Source organism: Humulus lupulus, chromosome 6, assembly GCF_963169125.1.
Source record: "Humulus lupulus chromosome 6, drHumLupu1.1, whole genome shotgun sequence".
Classification (NCBI taxonomy): Eukaryota; Viridiplantae; Streptophyta; class Magnoliopsida; order Rosales; family Cannabaceae; genus Humulus; species Humulus lupulus.
Window position 1 is genome coordinate 213,651,446 of NC_084798.1, and position 21,763 is coordinate 213,673,208.

The 21,763-nt window shown below is 32.1% G+C and overlaps 1 long non-coding RNA gene across 1 annotated transcript; it reads left to right on the forward strand.

Annotated features, from left to right (window-relative positions):
• The first annotated feature begins 2,030 nt into the window (after positions 1-2,030).
• On the forward strand, positions 2,031-21,523 carry LOC133784474 (uncharacterized). Its single transcript, XR_009871360.1, has 4 exons — positions 2,031-2,235; positions 4,184-4,288; positions 11,836-11,938; positions 21,234-21,523. It is a non-coding gene; the product is annotated as an uncharacterized LOC133784474 (long non-coding RNA).
• The last annotated feature ends 240 nt before the right edge of the window (positions 21,524-21,763 follow it).

The window sequence follows — 21,763 nt, forward strand, 5'->3', positions numbered from 1 at the left end:
GCAAGGATTTTATGGTCCACTATTGGAGTCAAAGACAACTTTGCTGAAGCTAGGATTTGAAGAAAAGAGGTGGAATTTGTGGAGATCTTTCCTACGAATCCTAACTAACCCAACTGTATTAGCTGTCAACTAATCTTGGCAGCCTATATATATGTGTGTGTTGTTGTCTTTCATTTTAAGAAGCGTGAAAAAGAGAGTGTGAAAGAAAGAGGAGAGAAGTTGTATTGAGAGAAAGAGAGAATACAGAGAAAGAGAATTTGAGCTTGTGTATTGTGAGGACTGAGAGAGAAACACAACTGTTAGAAAGTGTTTGAGATTAGAACCTTAGAGAGAGAAATGTTCTTGGGAGTCCTGAAGTGCTTGTTCTCAACTGTAATTGTATTCAGAGATATTGATGATGATGATAGTGGATCAAACAGGATGTAGGCCAGATTGATCTGGTTCGAACCTGTATAAAAATTCTGGGTGTTCTTCCTTTATTTTTCTGCATTTAACTTTTGATTACTAGCATTTCCTTATAACTAATCTGATATATTAGTTATTGCAATTATTTTTGTCATTGCTGATTAAATTCTAAGAGTCTTGATCACAGAAAACTTAAGAGTTTTCCTACACATTGTTGTGAGTATTACATGATGAGAATGTGGTTGAGTGAATGAATTTACGTTTCTCCATTGTTCTTGTTGTTTTTGTTTATGAAACTCGAAAAAAATCTCATATGAAATTAATGGAGCTAAATTGAGCTAAATTACAATGGAACATTGAATGATTTTATGAAATTAATTTGTTCGAGTAATATAAATGATCCACTTGCCACATTGGTACTATTTAATCGTGTTGAAAAGGTTTTTAATTGTATGGCTCTGAGTAGTTTTAGACCTTGCAGGAGCATCATATAGAATTTTTCCCTCTTCTTTTGGTTTTTAGTTTTTGTGTGTTCGTCTCAACCGGATAAAATTAAGTTTTTTATTCCTTCTGCTTTGATTGTCTCTTCATGTCCAGAGCATATGATTTAGCTGAATGTCTTCTTTATGGATTCAGCTTACAACTTAAACATCTTATGGAGCTTTTGTCTATGTTTTCTTACTGACCACGATTAAGAATAAATTGAGTCATGTTTTTTTTTTGTCTTCTGGCTCTGTATATGGTGGATTAACTTCTTAGATATAGTTATATAATGCTTCAAATAATTTTATTTGAATGGTTTAGAGACTTCATATTCCCCCAATTCGATACACTCGTAATATCGAAACTTCCCAAATGGTTGACTCAGTCTTTTACGCAATCAGTGACAAAATAATAATTTGGATATCAACTAAGTTGTCAATATTTTCTCTTCTTTAAACATGTGTATTTTACGAGCAACTTCAACTAAACTTTACCAAGTGTAGTCTGAATATTTCATTAATTATGTATGTTCTACTACACACCAATTATTTTTTTTAACAAAAATCCAAAAGATTAATCATCAAATAAATCCTAATTTCCAAATTCACCAACAAAAATTTGACGAACAAACTAAAGAAATATATGGGAAACAAACAATTTCCCTAATCCACAAAAATAAAATAATAAAAGAAAATTATTACAAATTTAGCATAAAATATTTCACAAACAAGTAAGAAAAGAAAGACACCTAATACATCAACCATCTAGTTTATTGATCACTCTAATACAATATAAAACCAAATATAAAAAAAATGATAATAACGCAACAAAAAATAAATGCAAGTTACTACTAATTCCACAAAAACAAATAACAATAAAAAATTGTAAATGAAAATAATGACTCTTGATTATTCAACCATTTACTTAATATACTCTGTTACTATATTCTGCTTATGCTCCACTAATCCAATTTTTTTTTAAAATTTTGACTGTGAGGGACTGCAGAAATGACATTCTTTATTTATTATTTTATTTTTGCCATTGGATTTAGTTTTATTTATTTATTAAACATTAGATCAAATGGAAAAAGGAATATTTAAAGGGCATAAACAAACAAAAATAAAAATTGGGTCAGTAAGACTGTCTACTCTTTCACACGCACTTCACTCACTCCTCTTGTTCCAAAATTGAATCTTTGAAAAAACCCAGAACTCGGATTAATCAAATGAGGCTTAGAATCATCATCACCATCGCCATGAACTGAGGAAGTTTTATGGTTCAAGCAAAATGCCAATGGATTCTTTGCTTCTGGGCTCCTTTACCACTCCTTCTATATATTAGCAAAAGGTTTGTTTTTCCCACTTTTGTCCATTTGTTGATGCACTACTTTATTTGGTTTTAGCCTCTATTTATTTATTTTGGACTCATAGATTTATATCTCTACTGTTCTTTGATTGATTTTTGTTTTGTGTGTTTTGGGTTACTTGTAACTTTACTCAGAAGTTGTTCTTTATATTTTTAATGTCAAAAACTTGAATTTGTTCATATGTTTCATCTAAGACTTTTTTGTCTATTATTGCACTGCATTTTTTTTTTATTTCACCCTTTCTTCTTATTTTGAGCATTTGACAAGGCTGAGGGACACTAAGTTTAGTCTGTTTAATGCACAAATTTGGGGTTTTCAGTTTATGATTTTAACATTTCTGTAGATATTAGGACCTGCCTTTTTGGTATGTTTAGTCTAATGCTTGGTATATATATTCACATGTGAGAATAATTGGAGAAGGTACAATCTAAATAATGTTGACTTTTCAGGTAGGATTTATGACTCATGTTATGCTAACATTTTATATGATTGTTTTTCGTAAATTTACTTGTGTTTGGTTCTAGTTTTATATGATTATTATAGCCCTTTGTTAGTTTATCTTGTTTTATATATATATATATATGTATATATATATATTTTAAGCATTAGTTAGTTTCTAGTATAATAGAATGTCATATTTGTTTTTTCCTTCTTGTCTTTTTTTTCTTCCTTTTCTTGGAAGATCTTTATCCAATCACTTAATTTTCTCCCTTTAAGTGCCTCATTTAGCCAAATGAAATAAAATTGGATGAGTTGCCCTGTTTAGTACTCACATATATTCTTAACTATGATTGATGTTGAAGTGTAACTTCTTTGTTGCTTTTGTGCTTGTGTTGCATCAACAGATTTTCCTGTTGGTTAAATACTTGGTTTAATAAGATTTTTAACATAAAACCTTACCTCTCACTGCTCATTACTTTTTTATATAACCTTGTTTTAGGCATTACTTTTTTTTTTTGAAGCTTTCTTACCATTGGTTTTAATATATGTTTGTCTTTGCTCTTGAAAGAAAAGTTCTGTTCATTGGGATAGTTTATTGGGTTTAAATTAACAATTTCCAATGTACTGCTTGTATAGTCTACTGTGAGAATTTTTGTTTCTATTTTTGAGAAAACAGGTTCATATGTGGCAAACAATGTATCAGAGAAAAGCATTGCTTTGTTGGGTTCCAACCCAGTTTGTTGAAGAATTGCACAAAAAGTACTGAAACATCTATAATAGCTAAATATATTAGTCATTACAGTGATCATGTAAACTATATTAGATATGTGGTAAGATCAAATGCACTTTCAAATTTCAAAGGTTTTCCAAGTACTGAAATATGGATTGCTTTTCAGAGACCAGCTGCTTTATGAGACCAGCTGCTTTCTCAATGCCTATCATCTTTGCAACTTCATTTATGAGCTTCTTCTCAGTTGTTGTTATAACATTATTTAAAGTATCAACTTCTTTTTCTCCATTTCTATTGAACTTTTAAGTTGTTTGCTTTCCAAATCTGTTTGTGCTTTTGGTTGGGCACATGCAACTCTGTCATAAATAAAATAGCTTATTTTTATTTGTTGGTGAATAATGTATAGGATATACCTGATATTGATGGAGATAGGATATATACGACATCCTATCATTTACCGTGCGCTTAGGTCAAAAGCGGGTTAGGCTTAAATTGGAAACCTTGTTTTGTTTCCACACTAAATCATATTTGTGTAGGTGTTTTGGATATGCATTTCACTACTTGAAATTGCTTATACATTTGCACTTTTAGAGGGAGCACCATCCGGCTTCCTGTGGAGCAAAGTTGTTACATATTAATATTTGAGTCACATAAATATCACTATCCTTGTTGTTTTTTCTGCTTGCTACAATGTTAAGGGCTCAATAGTGATAGGTTGTATGAATGTTGACTTATTATATGTATGTTTCCTTGTTTAGGTATTGGGACACACAATTTTGGTTTCAATACTTTGGACTAATGCCAAGTTAGTTGATTTGAGCAGCAAAGCTGCAATAACATCTTTTTACATCTTCATATGGAAGGTAAGTAACTATGGTGCCAAACTTACTTTGTTCAACACTTATTCTTGGGCATCCCCTAAATTTTTGTGTCTTCACTCGAATTGCATTGATTCAAAATTCAAATCTCTTGTTCCCATTGAATGATATTTCTTTTTATTTATTTTTACATGTGCATTGATTGTCATTTTAAATGAGTTGGCTGCTATTGAGTAGTGGGATATAGAGGAGACCAAAAATATGATTAGAAATATGAATCCATTGATTCAAGCATTTGACCACTTGCAAAAGTGATAAATACTTAATATTTCGATGTTATTTTAACTATGAATAATGCTAAAGATCTCGACCTTTAATAACAATTGATGCAACAGATGAGTTTGTCATACATTCATTCGATGAATCATGAATGCTATAAATCCACCAATTCTAATGTTGCAACTAATATGCCACATCAATTGACATTAAAATGTTAAAGAGTTAAAATTTCTAGCATATCCTTTCTTTTAACATGAATAGATATCTCAACATAAGCCTTTAATCATCCTTCAAAACGAAACTAGATTGCAAATAGTTTTCTTGAAAATTATGTTACAAATTAATTTTCTCTTTAAAGTTATTTCTACAAATCATTTTCCTCAAAGAGTAATGCTATTCATTATGAATTCATGATTCATATGTAAAATATTTATTGTTTGCTAAAAATTATTATTATATAAAATTATTTATTGGCATGTTTTGTGCTATTATGTAGGCATCATGAATTGTAACATGTAATGAATTAAAAAAAAAAGTGACAGGACCTCCCTCTTACTCTATCTCTTAGTTGTGTTTGTGATTATAAATTGTCATTTATCTTTGGGGCATTACAATAACACCCCAAAATTTGATTAAGACACCCTATTTTTATTAAAAATTAATATAAAATATATCTTCTTTTTTTTATTATTAACCCATGATTGTATTTTTTTTAGAAAAATCTTCTTTTGCATATTCTAAAAATACATATAAATAAAATACAATTTCAATATTTAGACATAAAAAATTAAAACAAAAAAAATATATATGAATTAAAGTAAAAGTTTTAAAAAATAGTGAACATTATTTTTAAAAAAAATTATGAAAATAAGAAAATAAAGTGATTGAAATTAACACAAAAAAAAAGAAATTAAAAATTAAAGAATTTAAAAAAATTAAGAAAAATATGTTAAGAATAAATTATAAAAATATTATTTATTTTAATTCTTTTTAATATATGAAGTGCCTATATTGATTATTGGGGTGTAAATATCATTGCTCTTTCATATTGAGTGATTATATTTGCACCCCAAAATTTGATTCACACACTATTTTTTTTTTTTTTTTTTGGAGAATCAGAAGAAATTGTATTGAACACAAAAACAAGTTACAACTTAGACAAGAACAACCAACTAATTACAATATTTGTATAATGGCTCCACCCAATCCTTATCTATTCTATTGAATTTGTTAGTGTTCATCAATTGAATTCTATGACACAGAGTATTTTATGTTATGAACAGTAACTTGGACCATAGGGAGTTTATGCTCCCATAGAACACTATTCCTACTTTGCCAGATGAAGTAGACTAAGGCAGCAATAGTACTCATGAAAACTTTCTTTCTTCCTTGAGACACTTTCCTCTTCTTTAGGTGCTTAACCAAACAAAACAAGTCCTGACTCCTCATATTCCAGTCAAGCCATTTACTTATTTCATCCTTAACTTTCCTATTGTAACAGCAGGAAAAGAAAAGGTGAGAGTGTGATTCCTCATAGTCTTCACAAAGCATACAAGCACTAGAACTCACCACTGCAAATCGAATAAGCTTATCCTTCGTTGGAAGCCGAAGTCTCAAAGCTAACCAATATATAACTCTATGCTTTGGGGTACAGAAAGAATCCCAAATCAGAGCAAAAGGCCACAACCCACCTGATTTCGACCTTATTTTTGAGTAAGTCTCAACAACAGTGTAACAAAAGGTCTGGAACTCTAATTCAGTAAAGACTTGCTTAAGTTTGTTTTTAGTCTGCATTATTTTTTTCCAATACCAGCTAGCATCAGCAGGGGCTTCATAATTCCACCAACTACACTGTTTAATGTAGACTGCATTAACCCATTTCACCCACAGATTGTCTTTCTTATTAGAGATAACCCAAACATGTTTCCCCATAGCACAAAGATTCCATAAAGCAATACTTTTCAAAAGATAAGCATGACATAGCTGATTAATTTTCTGAACAACACCCTTAGGTAGGATAACAATCTGAGACCAAAAGGAGTTTATGGAAAGAAGAACTGAGTTTATGAGTACTGTAAGGAATATGATTGAATGAGTAAAATGATGTAATTCTCATTGAATTAAACAGTAAATTACAGAGCAATTATATACAAGGGTTAGTTAGATGCTAGCTGTACAAATCAGTTACAAGAACTGTACAATAACAGAATGGTTGTTAGAACAGTGTTAACTAACTAATGCTAACTAATCCTAACATCCCCCCTCAAACTTAGAGGGGATAGAATAGACACTCTAAGTTTGTGCCGAAGAGATTCAAAACGAGCAGCGGTAAGAGGCTTTGTGAGCACATCAGCAACTTGGTCAGATGAAGAGATATGCTTGATAATGAGTTGTTTGTTGGACACCCTTTCACGAACAAAATAGAGATCCAACTCAATGTGTTTAGTCCGAGCATGCTGTATTGGATTTGCAGCCATGAGAACCGTGCTTAAATTGTCACACCAAACAAGTGGTGTTGTTGGAAGAGGAAACTGCAACTCAGAAAGTAAGGACTGAAGCCAGAGCATCTCAGCAGTAAGATGAGCAAGACTTCTATATTCAGCCTCCGTGCTAGAACGTGATACTGTATGCTGTTTCTTAGAAGCCCACGACACCAAATTCTGACCAAAAAAATTACACAATACCCAGATGTAGATCGCCTGTCATCCAGATCTGATGCCCAATCAGCATCACAAAACCCAACAAGATCAAGGCAAGTGCTGGAGTGAAAGGTGAGACCATGATCCAAAGTGCCCCGAATATATCTAAGTATTTTTCTTAGAGCTTTCCAGTGAGATAGCAAGGGCGCCTGCATGAATTGAGACACCTTGTTAACAGCAAAAGATAACTCAGGACGAGTTATAGTAGCATACTGCAAGGCACCAACCAAACTCCTGTAAGTAGAGACATCATCAAAAATCTCACTGCCTTGAGCAGTTAACTTTTCTCCAGCTGTCATAGGAGTTGGTAAAGGATTGGCATGTTCCATTTTGGCCCGATGAAGTATATCAATGAGATATTTTCGCTGAGAGAGATGAATACCAGTAGGAGTCTTGAGGAGTTCAATGCCAAGGAAGTATTGAGCTTCTCCAAGATCTTTGAGAGAGAAGGCTGCATTAAGCTCAGCAACAATTATGTCAATCTCAGTAAAGGAACTTCCAAGAAGCAAAATATCATCCACATAAACAAGGATGAAAGTTGTATGAAATGGAGTAACACGAATGAACAGAGATTGGTCTGACTTGGCACCCGTGAATCCAAAGGTAAGCAATGTATGTTTGAGCCTATCAAACCAGGCCCTAGGTGCCTGTTTTAAACCATAAAGAGCCTTATGAAGTCTGCATACCCGTGATGGATAGTCCTTATCAATGAAGCCTGGTGGTTTAAAAACACCTACCTTGGACCTTGTAACCATTTTGTGGATGTTGGTAGTTTCTGTGGTAGGTAAAGTTGGTATGGCTGCAGATACAATGTCATTCACAGAATTGAGATTAGAGTTAGATGGAGGAGGAAGTGAGCTGGATGGGACATGCGGAGTGGAGTTTTGAGATAGAGTAGGAGAGGAAGTGGGAGTCGGGTGAATAGAAGATGGAGTAATGGAAGAAGTATGTAAAGGGAGAGATTGAGACACTGTCTCAGGAAGTAATATAGTGGTAGTAGAAGATGGAGTAGAGTGCACTTTATTAGTTGTAGGGATGGATCCCGAAGTTGATTTTGAAGAGTTAGGAGTAGAAGAAGCATGAGGAGTAGAACTGGCCGAGGCAAAAGGAAAAAGATGTTCATTGAAGATGACATCTCTAGAAATAAAGATTCGACCAGTAGGTGCAAGACATTTAAATCCCTTATGCTTCAAAGAGTAACCCAAAAAAGTGCATTCAATAGATCTATATTGTAGCTTATGTGCATTATATGGTCTAGTGTTAGGAAAACATGAGCAGCCAAACACTTTTAGTTGAGTGTAATCTGGGAGTTTGTTAAACAACATTTGAAAAGGACTGTGATTAGCTAAGACATGAGAAGGTAATCGATTAATAAGAAAAGCAGAAGTCCTTACAGCTTCATCCCAATATTTCATAGGCATGGATGCATTTGCTAAAAGTGTCAAGGCTGTTTCTACAAGATGTCTATGCTTCCTCTCAGCAACACCATTTTGTTGGTGTGTAGTTGGACATGAGAGTCTATGACTAATGCCCTGCTGAGTTAGATATGACGAGAATGCACGATACTCACCTCCCCAGTCGGATTGAAACGATTTTAGTTTACAATTAAACTCATTTTCAACTTGAGTTTTAAAATTGATAAATGTTTGTAAGGCTTCAGATTTGGTTTTTAAAAGATAAACCCAAGTGTACCGGGAGTAGGCATCAATGAAATGAATATAGTATTTATATCCATTTGAAGAGGTGATGGGAGCAGGACCCCAAAGGTCCGAGTGAATGAGCTGCAGGGGAGAATCATAAACAGTTTCTGAAATTGGAAATGGAAACTTATGTATTTTACCCAAACAACATGCATTGCAAAAATCAGAGACTGTTTTATTAGAAGATGGCAAATTGCACAATGACAAAACAGTTCTTACAGTTTTGGCTGCAGGATGACCCAGCCTGCTATGCCACAAATGAAATTCAGACTTGGAAGAAACACAATCAACATTACAAGAGGTAGAAGCAGAAGCAGAAGCATTATTTTGAACAGACAAAACAGTAGAAAAAGACACATTAGAACGACAAGAAGTTGAAGAAGCAGTGGAACCAAACAATTTTGATGTTGTAGGGAAAGCATAGAGGCCATTACTGAGGTTGCCTTGCATCAGGACCTCCTTGGAATCCTGATCTTTCACAAGACAAAAGTCAGGATGAAATTCAAAGAATACTTTGTTTTCTTTTGTGAATTGAGATACTGAAATTAGATTCTTTGTGATATATGGGACATGAAGAACATTATTGAGGACAAAAAATTTAGGAGATGAAGGAGATTGTATAAAAGCCTTACCAACATTAGACACCATCAGACCATTACCATCACCCACATGTAATTTGTCAGGTCCAAGATATTCCTGTTTCTGAGCCAAATGCGAATCATCATTGGTGCAGTGATTTGTTGCTCCAGAATCAGGGTACCAGCATGGATCATTCACCATATCAGCCGTGGCCACCATAGCTGACATCTGAGACTGTTGTCTATCAGTAGGACCAGCACCAAATCCAGGGAAATCAGGATTAAATCGCATGTAGCATTTAGAAGCAAAATGACCCTGCTTAGAACAAAGTTGACAAATAGGTCGTGATGCGCCTGATGTATGGAAGCCTCCTCGTGAGGAACCACCAGATTGAGAAGGCATGCTGGGAATCAACCCTCGACCTCCGGTAGCATAGGGATTCCAGAAAGGTCGATTTGGAGCAGTAGGAACATGAGAACGGCCAGATCCAGATGAAGGGATAAACGACTGAGAATTTGCAAATGGATTATGAAACATCGATCTCTTCTTTAAATTGTTACTATTCACAAGATTCGCCATGGCTGGTGCAGAATCAAGCTCAAGATTGTGCTTCTCCAGTCGCGTCTCTTGAGCAAGCAACAGAGATTCGATTTCAGCAACCGTGTACGCTTGTGTCCGAGATTGAATCGATATGATGAACACATCATAGTCAGCTGGTAGACCATTGAAAATTGCACTTATATGTTCTTTTGGAGAAATAGACTGGCCAACAGATTCCAGTTTATCAACTAGAGTTTTGATACGAAGAAGATACTCATTCAAAGACAGCGAACCTTTCTTGATGTTTTTGAGTTGAGTTTGATATTGATCTACCTTAGCTGAGGTTTGAGTTGTATAGTATGTATCAAGAATCGCCCAAACTTGTGCAGATGTCTTGCCACCAATTACACGAGTAAGAATCCCTTCCGTCATTGAAGATAATAACCACGAGTATAGGAGCTGATCTTGCTGCTCCCATTTGAGATACTCTGGATTGACCTTGCTTGCAAATCGATCAATCTCAGTCAGGTACTTTTCTGGCACAGGGAAGTCTGGATCAATAAAATCTTGAAGAGAATGGCCACGAATTGCTGCATACACTTGAGGTCGCCAAAGCAAAAAATTATGAAGATCAAGTTTGACAGAGAGATTGTGTGAAAACACGACTGGAGAAAACGATGGAGTCGAAGAACCAGTAGGATTCGCCATGAATTAGAGAACAAATTGAGAAATCAGAGTTCGCGGAAACGGAAAGAAAAAAAAAACGAGAAGAAAATTGAGAGAATCAGATCGGCTCTGAAACCATGTAAGGAATATGATTGAATGAGTAAAATGATGTAATTCTCATTGAATTAAACAGTAAATTACAGAGCAATTATATACAAGGGTTAGTTAGATGCTAGCTGTACAAATCAGTTACAAGAACTGTACAATAACAGAATGGTTGTTAGAACAGTGTTAACTAACTAATGCTAACTAATCCTAACAAGTACCATACGCCCAGCATAAGACAGATTTCTACTACTCTAAGTTCTAATCCTGCTAGTCATTCAATCCACTAAAAATCACAATCAGCTGAAGATAACCTTTTGGAGCAAATTTTCATTCCAAGATATTTAAAAGGAAGGCAACTTCTCTAAAAACCAGAAGTTAATTCAATACGATTTAGAGTGAAAGTGTCCAAACCTGCCCCATATCTAATATAGTTACCACAAACTTATCATTTTGTATTTGCAGCCTATTTAATGCACAATATATTAGATATGTGGTAAGGTCAATGCACTTTCAAATTTCAATGGTTTTTCAACTACTGAAATATGGATTGCTTTTCAGACCCATGTCTTTATGAGACCAGATGCTTTCTCAGTTGTTGTTATAACATTATTTAAAGTATCAACTTCTTTTTCTCTATTTCTATTGAACTTTTAAGTGGTTTGCTTTCCAAATCTATTTATACTTTTGGTTTGGGCACATGTAACTCTGTCGTAAATAAAATAGCTTATTTTTATTTGTTGGTGAATAATGTATAAGATATACCTGATATTGATGGAGATAGGATATACGACATCCTATCATTTTGTTTCCATACTAAATCATATTGTGTAGGTGTTTTGGATATGCATTTCACTACTTGAAATTGCTTATACATTTGCACTTTTAGAGGGAGCATCATCCGGCTTCCTGTGGAGCAAAGTTGAAATTGCTTGTTGTTTTTTCTGCTTGCTACAATGTTAAGGGGTCAATAGTGATAGGTTGTATGAATGTTGACTTATTATATGTATGTTTCCTTGTCTAGGTATTGGGACACAATTTTGGCTTCAATACTTTGGACTAATGCTAAGTCACTTGATTTGAGTAGCAAAGTTGCAATAACGTCTTTTTACATGTTCATATGGAAGGTAAGTAACTATGGTGCCAAACTTACTTTGTTTAACACTTATTCTTGGGCATCCCCTAAGTTTTTGTGTCTTGACTCGAATTGCATTGATTCAAAATTCAAATCTCTTGTTCCCATTTTCTCATCCCTTTTATGTTGGATCATAGAATAACAATTAACTCATTAAAGTGGTAATTCTTTTTTATTTACTTTCACATGTGCATTGATTGTCACTTTAAATGAGTTGGCTGCTATTGAGTGGTGGGATATAGAGGAGACAAAAAATGGGATAAGGCATATGAATCCATTGATTCAAACATTTGACCACTTACAAAAGTGAAAAATACTTAATGTTTCGATGTTATTTTAACTACGAATAATGCTAAAGATCACGACCTTTAATAACAATTGATGCAACAAATGAGTTTGTCATACATTCATTCGATGAATCATGAATGCTATAAATCCACCAATTCTACTGTTGCAACTAATATGCCACATCAATTGAAATTAAAATGTTAAAGAGCATATCCTTTCTTTTAACATGAATAGATATCTCATGAAATCTTTATAGGACTTTTAGAAATCTGAATTATAATCTATTTGTCATAGAAATAGGAACTTTAGGACTCTTTATTGTTAAGGGATTGTCATGATGTGTAGTGTTTTTCAGTTAGCTTTAGGAAACTTTACTTTTTGTTATAACAGACATTTAAATTGACTTAATGATGTGAGAAAGTGAAATTAGCATAATAATCTCGTTTTTATATTGAATGATGTGTAGGGTTGCTTAATCGATCTTGAAAATTATTCTGTAATGGCAAAAAAGAAAAAAACATTTGGTGAAATTATTTTGTAATCTTTGGTGTTGTTGAGAAAATTACTATGCAAATGATATATCAACATAAGCCTTTAACCATCCTTAAATAAAACTAGTTTACAAATAGTTTTCTTGAAAATTATTTTACAAATAAATTTTCTCATTAATTAATGTTATTTCTACAAAGCATTCTCCTCAAAGAGTAATGCTATTCGTTATGAATTCATGATTCATTTGTATAAGTATTTATTGTTTGCTAAAATTTATTATTATATCAAATTATTCATTGACATGTTTTGTGCTATATACATCATGAATTTTAACATGTAATGAATTAAAAAAAAATTATGGTACCTCCATCTTACTCTATCTCTTAGTTGTGTTTGTGATTATAAATTGTCATTTATCTTTTCAATTTCATCTAGGGGCATTATATTAACACCCCAAAATTTGATTAAAATACCCTATTTTTATTAAAAATTGATATAAAATATATCCTTTTTTTTAACTTATGCTTATTTTTTTTTAAAAAATTCTTCTTTTGCATATTCTAAAAATACATATAAATAAAATATAATTTAAATATTTAGACATAAAAAATCAAAACAATAAAATATTTGAATAAAAGTAAAAAGTTGTAAAAAAATATTGAACATTATTTTCTAAAATATTATGAAAATAAGAAAATAAAGTGGATTAAATTAACACAAAAATAAAATAAAAAATCAAAGAATATAAAAAAAATTAAGAAAATAATTTATTTTAAGTTTTTTTAATATATGGGGTGCCTATATAGATTATTAAAGTGTAAATATCATTGGCCTTTCATGTTTTGGAGAAAATTTCTATGAAATGACAATGATACCCTTAAAGGTTGATACTAGTCATTGTCATTGTTGTGTACATGAGAGGAGGTTGTTGATTTTAGGATATTTTTTTTAACAAAATTTCATTGGATTTTTTTTTTGACAAAATTATCAGGTTGGATTTGGTTGTCAGTTGTGAGTAAATTTTATTTTTATTTTTTGTCACAAAGATATTAATTTGATAAATGAATTTACACTTATGTAAACTCTTCCTCAATCCATGTTGTCATTTTCGATTTTTTTTTTTCTTTTCTTTATTTTGAAGTGGTCATTTTTGAATTGGGTTGATACATCCTAATTTATTAAAACTTTTAAATGATAGTTTCAATAATATATAATTAACAATATAATTTTTTTATATAATGAATAAATTTATTATTACTCACTTGTGTTTTTTTATAATTATTTTATGTTGAGTATTTAAAAATTATTTCTTGGCGGATATAAATTGATTAATCTATAAAATGATGTATAATGAAATCTTGTTTAGTGCTCAGTGTTTTATATATTAACAAATCTTGTTTAAAGATCCTTATATGTAATGCATCAATAAAAAGAGATCTATGGTCTGCCATTTTATTTGTAATTTTGTTAAAGTAGAAATAAAAACTTTTATTGATAATACTAATAATAGTTCAATAGTACAGTGTGAGATAATGATAAAATTTATTCGACCCAAATCTTATATCACGTGGTCTAGTATGCATAAAATAGTATTGGTCTTATTATGTTTGTTTTGTTTTTGTTTTTTTATTTTTTACACTTTTCAAAAAACACAATCATTTACTTAATTTATGCAAAAAAAAAAAAAAAAACTTCCTTAAAAGGTGAGCATATAGATATATTATGATTAACATGAACACAAACCAAACATTTGTATTATTATTTGGATGAATTAATCAAGTAATTAATATGGCTTTTTTCTTTTCTTATCCTAGTTTCTTACCAAAGAAATTAAAAAGAAAAATTCTCTATCTTATTGTAATGCACATCATCTCTTTATTTTTAGTTTTATTTTTCATTCAAGTAAAGTATTTTTATTGAAAACAAAAAAGAGGAATATATTGCAATGGGAAGAAATGTATGTCCAAACCATAAATTAATTTTGTAATTGTATTTGAGTTATACATTTTCTTGTCTTATTTAAGAAACAACCATTTTTATCATCATTTGGGAAACTTTATAAGTGTATAGATAAAAATGAAACAAAAAAAAAAGTTCATTTAAACAACACAGTTTTGTAAAGTTGACTAAAATTCATTTAAACACAAACTTGCATAATAACGAGCTACAATAACAAACAACATACATTTAAACAAAATGAAACACAATATACTAAAAATGTAAACTAATGTCTTCTCTCAATTCCAACATTTTGACGAGTCCTCCTCTGCTTTGATCTTTTTGCCAAAAGATGTCATTATTCTCCTTTCACTGTTTTGACAAGCCCATCAATGATTTTATCTGAAAGGAACATGTATCCCATCGAAATTCCAATAATCATTCCACTTCCAAATCCCATTAACACAATTTTCCAATCAAATCCATTCACATGTTCCTCATCGTCTTCTTGCCGAAATTGGTGTGTGGTGGTCTCGTTGCATGATTCTGAAATTGGAAACCCACATAAGCCCAAATTCTTTTTTTATGAATCGTTTGTGAATGTATCAAATTGTCGACTGCGAGGTATAAGCCCATCCAATTCGTTCACAGAAAGATTTAAAAATTGGAGTTGATTTAGATTTACTGCCAATTGCCATGGAATCTTCCCCACAAGCTTGTTTGAGGAGAGATCTAACCATTCTAGATTGGTCAAATTTCCCAAAGATGGTGGAATACTACCAGAGATCTTGTTATGTGAAAAATTGAGCCCTTTGAGTGAGTTGAGCTTACCAAGTAATTCTGGGATCTCTCCTGTGAAGTTATTTCTTGAGAAGTCAATGACTATAAGCATGGTTTGAATTTTCTCCAACTCAGCATAATATCCTTTTATTGTCAACGAACTAATTTCGTAATAATTACCACCACCAAAATCTGCTTGCATGTAGCTCAAGTAATGTGAAGTAGCATTCATCATTCCCAAAAAATTCTTAAAATACTTTTGCGGCAAATGACCAGTGAATTCATTGCCAGAGAGATCCATAATTCTCAAATTGTGAAAGGGATGTCTCACCTTGGGATTGCCTATTGGACCTTGAAATCTATTAGATCTCAAGATAAGAACTTGGAGATTCAGAAGAGATTCCAACCACCAGGGAAATGATCCATTTATCTTGTTGTTTCCAATATCTAAAAATTCCAACTCTTTACAATTGAACAAAGACTTTGGTAAGGACCCTTCCAATTGATTTTCATTGAGATTCAAAACACCTAGGTAGTTTCTCTTTGCAAAATGTGAAGGAATGATGCCATGAAGCTTATTCTTGTGCAAATCTAGCACATAGAGACTTGAATTTCCTAAGCATGGAGGAATGTTCCCACTCAAATTGTTATTTGACAAATCAAGGACTTCAAGCCAACTGAAATTGCAAATCAAATGTGATATTTCCCCATCCAATGTATTGTTTGAGATTGAAAAAAACGATGTATAAGGTGGTGGGATTGGAAGATGACCTTGAAGTCGGTTGGAGCGGAGGTTAATGTATTGTAGATTCTTCCATGGAATCTGATCTATTTGCGTTAAAAAGTTGTGAGAAATATCTAGGAATTGCAATGAATCCTTACCCACATTCCACAGCCATTTGGGAACACTGCCTTCAATTTGATTGTTGGAGATATCCAAGACTCCTAAATTTTCTAAGCTTCTTAAGGAGTACGGGAACTCACTTATACCACATGCTGACAAATATAATTCAGAAAGAGTATTGGGCAAAGTATCATTATTATTATTGTTAGATACCAATGATAAGCTATTATTAGAAAGATGAAGATAGTAGAGCTTTTTTAACTTTGAAAATTGATCAAATTGAACGACACCACTCAAGTTATTTGAGGAGAGAAGCAAATCCGTGAGATTGACTTGCTGAAAAATTGATCTTGGGAAAGAACCTTGTAAGTTATTATACTCTAAATAAAGAGATATCAAAGAATTATGTTGGAATTCCTGAATGCTACCACTGAATTTGTTGGAACTTAGATATAAATATTGTAAAGATGGAAGGGAATATAACCAAGATGGTATTGTCCCATTAAGCTCATTTCCATATAAATATAGAGATTTAAAATTCAATGGAGGAGAGCCCACTAGTTGATGTTTTGAAGAGACACACGAAAATGAATGTTTTGTTGAGTTATTACAAATTTCTGGAATTGGGCCTACAAAATTATTCCCTGAAAGATCCAAAAAGGTTAGTTGTTGTAGATTGAAAATGGATGACCATGGGATATAACCACCAAAATTATTACTAGAAAGGTCTAAGGAAGTGATTTGTGTGCAGTTGTCAAGCAATGTGGGAGAAAGTTTCAAGAAATTGTAATTCCTTAGAGACAAAATGTGTAAGTACTTCAACTTTCTACAAAGATGAGGTTGATCTACCACGACTCCAGATTCAGAAAGATTCAATACTTTAAGTGGGCTGCTCAAATTATATTGTGGAAAAGAACCATTGAGATATGAGTTGTAACTCAAATCAAGTTGCTGAAGGTTTGGCAAACTGAGAACATTTTCTGGAAGTTTCCCCTGCAATTGACTCCTACTGAGATCAAGAGATGTCAAAGAAGTTGACAGATTCATAAAGGAATCAGGTGAAGTAGAAGACATATCAACATATCTAAGAAACAATTCTTTGAGATTTGTTAGGTTTGCTAGAGTTCTTTTCCAGCTAGATGTCTCTAGTTTCAAATCATTATTCCTGCTCAAGTCAAGTGTAACCAAGTTGGACAAGTGAGACAATTCGAGAGGGGCATGGCCAGTGAAACCAGAGTAAGAAAGGTCAAGGTGAACCATATTTGAATCATCAAAAAGATTGTGAGAGAGAATAAGAGATTGGAGATGAGCAAGAGAGAAAAGAGAGTTGTTGGAGTGAAGAATGCCTTGAAGGCCACTGCATGTAAGGTCAAGACGGATGACATGAGCTGTGACCTCATCACATGTGACTCCACTCCATTTGCAGCAATCCATGTTTTTGTTCCATGAAATTGTATTATTAGGATTATTAATCCCATAGAACTCCATACATAACCATGTATCGTTATAGAAGGTGAAAGAGTTTCTAAAGTGGAGCAAAGCAGAGCTTTCATGGGGATGACACAATGGAGGTGGAGAAGGAGAAGACAAAGAAGTAACAAAGAAGAAAAAGAAGAGAATGATGAGAGAGTAGAGCCATGAAAACTGACCCATCATTTTCACTATAATGGAAGAGAAGCAGAAATTCAAATATTAATGTTGGATGAGTTATATGCTATATATTGTGGCTGATCATCCATATATATAGGCAAGAGAGTTAATTAGTTAAAATAATAAAACTTTGTTTAGTCCCAACGTTTGCTTGATTAAATTTCACTTAGCTGATGACATGTATTTATTATAGTCAAGAAAATAATGTTGAAAAAAAAAATTATATTAGAAAATACCTACAGATCTCATTCTCCTGGTTTTGAAAAAAAAAACAGAAATTAAATAATTCTAGGACATCAGTCCTTATGTGCAGTGTTATTTCTCTTATTTTTATATTTTAATTGACTGTAATATATATAATTATGAAATATCAGACTAAATTATATTTTTATATTTTAATTGACTGTAATATATATAATTGACTAAATTATATTATGAAATATCAGACTAAATTATATTGTTGATTGATATCAGTCTTCCACGAGCACAATACATCAACGACGTGATTTTTTTTAAAAAAAAATCTACTTTATGTTGAAAATTTTAAATTATTAAATTATAATTATTACACTTTGTTAAACTCACTATTTTTAGGGATAAGGTTTCCAAATAACAAAAAATTATAAAATAAAATTTAAGAGGTATTTATGTACACATTTATAAAATTGTAACAAATTTCTCTTTAAAACAATCCCATACTATTTAATTTATTAAATAATAACTTACAAAAAATTCCTATAATTTAGCAATCTAATGCTATTTCACTTTCTAAACATCACCTATCACAATAATAATAAAAAAAAATAGACAGAAAAAGAATCTTAACTTCAATACAATTTCAAGAAAAAAAAAAAACTAACCTTCAATAATAATAATAATAGGTCACCTCAACTTGTATTTTGGGTTGGTCCTATAGTGTGTGTGGTATAGAATATAAGTAATAAATAATTGAAGAATTATTCAAGTCAACAAATTGATTCATGCCATTTTAATCAACAAAGTGAAATGTATTGATTTTATACTTAGGGAAAGATTTTGACTCAAATAACTCAACTTGTGTTTTGGGTTAGAAATCTTGTAATTTTATCTCCGTTATATATATATATTTATACTAATTATCTCGAATTCAAGTGATACAATCTATTAAAATATATATTGGATGAGTTAAATCACTCCTCTATTTTAGCTCATCGTATTTTCAACTCCGCATATAGCTAAGATTTATCTCTCTTTCAAATATTTTTTATTATTATTTTAGTCATTTTTGTTCTCTCTTTCTAAATTAATTATTTGTTTATTCTTTATCTCATTTTTCTATTATTTTAATTAATAAAGATATTTAAATAATGTAGAGAGAAAATATAAAAAAATTCATGTATGGTGTAATGTAAAAATTTGAGGTAAAATATAAAACGTAAGTTTTAATGAGGTAGTTTGAAGGATAATAAAACACCTGTTGGAAGTGCTCTTATTTTAATATTACTCATGCAAGTTCCTACACTTATTTGTCAAGAAAATAATGTTGACTTATAAATAAGATAAAAAAAAGTACTAAATTATCATAAAAATTATTAAAACATAATTATTACACTTTGTAAAAGCAAAATCGTGAGGGATAAGGTTTCGAAATAACAAAAAAATTATAAAATTAAATTTAAGAGGTAAATTTATAAAATTGTAACATTTATAACTCACAAAAAAATCATATAATTCAACAATCTAATGCTATTCCACTTTTGAAACATGACCTATCAGAATAATAATATAAAAAATAGACAGAAAAAGAATCTCAACTTCAATACAATATAATAAAAAAAATTCAACTTCAATAATAATAATAATAATAATATTGGGTCACCTCAACTTGTGTTTTGGGTTGGTCCTATAGTGTGTAATAAATATGTGACAGTTAGAGTCTCGTGATCCGTAAGGGGAAAGATCGGGTAAGCTGTGCAATCCCACACCGCCTGGGGAAGGTCAAGTGTGATGATTCTAAGACTGTATAAGTATGGGACTACACAGTTGAAAATGGCTTAAATAGATTAATAGGTACTACCTATATCAACAAGATGCATCTTCTTTTTGGTAGCCCATCACTTGAGAACTCCAAAGTTAAGCGTGCTTGACCTGGGGTAATCTAGGGATGGGTGACCTCGTGGGAAGTTTTCCCAGGAAGCGTGCAAGTGAGGACAAAGCACGCTGGAAAGACTCGTGTTGGTTTGTAGGGCCAGTCGTCATTCCAGAAAGCAGCCATAGTGACGTGGGGCGTCACAAATGGTATCAGAGCCTTAACCCAGCCAGAAGTGTGGCCGACGGGGATGTCGGGCCCGTAAGGGGGGGTGATTATGACAGTTTGAATCTCGTGATCCGCAAGGGGAAAGATCGGGTAAGCTGTGCAATCCCACACCGCCTGGGGAATGTCAAGTGTGATGATTCTAAGACTGTGTAGGTATGGGACTACACAGTTGAAAATGACTTAAATAGATTGATAGGTACTACCTATATCAACAAGATGCATTTTCTTTTTGGTAGCCCATCACTTGAGAACTCCAAAGTTAAGCGTGCTTGACCTGTGGTAATCTAGGGATGGGTGACCTCGTGGGAAGTTTTCCCAGGAAGCATGCAAGTGAGGACAAAGCACGCTGGAAAGACTCGTGTTAGTTTGTAGGGCCAGTCGTCATTCCAGAAAGCAGTCATAGTGACGTGGGGCGTCACAAATGGTATCAGAGCCATAGTGACGTGGGGCGTCACAAAATAATTGAAGAATTATTAATCCAAGTCAACAAACACATGTCAAGTCAACAAATTTTCTACAACTCACAATTCTATTTCAGCAAGTAGGAATGTGTATTGACTTTATAATTAAATGAAATCAAATATAATTTGAGGAAAGATTTTGATTCAAATAATAATAATATTGGGTCATCTCAACTTGTGTTTCAGGTTCGAATAAATCTTGTAATTCTATCTTCGTCCTATATATATATTATATATATATATAGCTAAAACTATAAAATTGAGCTCAAAATTATCAAAAATACACTCCATTGGAAGAGTTAAATCACTCCTCTATTTTGGCTTACTATATTTTTCAACTCTACATGTAGTTAAGACTTACCTCTCTTTCAAACATTTTTTTATTATTATTTTAGTTCTTTTTAGTCTCTCTTTCTAAATTAAATATTTGTTTATTTTTTATCTCCTTTGTCTATTATTTTAATTAATAAGGATATTTAAAAATATAATATTTAAATAATTTAGAGGTAAAATATAATTTGCAATCCTCGGATTTCAGCCTCCTTCCATCGGATTGTCAGATTTCTGCCTTCACGTCAGATCCAAGTGTTGTCGAACCTCTGCAGTCCTTAGATCCAGATCTCCTTCTGACAACGATTTCACTACAGGATTCGACTTTGGCCTGATCTCCTTCCACCAGTTTGTCTCGCACCGACGACTTCAGCTATGTGACTTTGCAATGCACCCCTCCGACAACAACACCTGAAGAAGATGAAGCAATACAGGAGACCAAGGATTCAACTTGGGTTACTTTGTTTAATTATTTTTTATTTTAAAATGAATTTATATAATTTTTATTTAAGATGTATTTTTAATTATATAAATAATTCATGAATTGAATCTCAAGGGTATTTTGGTCATATTTTAAAAAAAATTGACCAAAATCAGACTCAGGTTATTCTTTTGTTTCATTTTGCAAAATACAGAGTCAAAATTGTCATTTAACAAAATAGAATGTCCAATTAGTAACTTTTGCAAAACACATAGTTCAAAATGATATTTGAGGTAAAAATATGAATCTCATGCAAG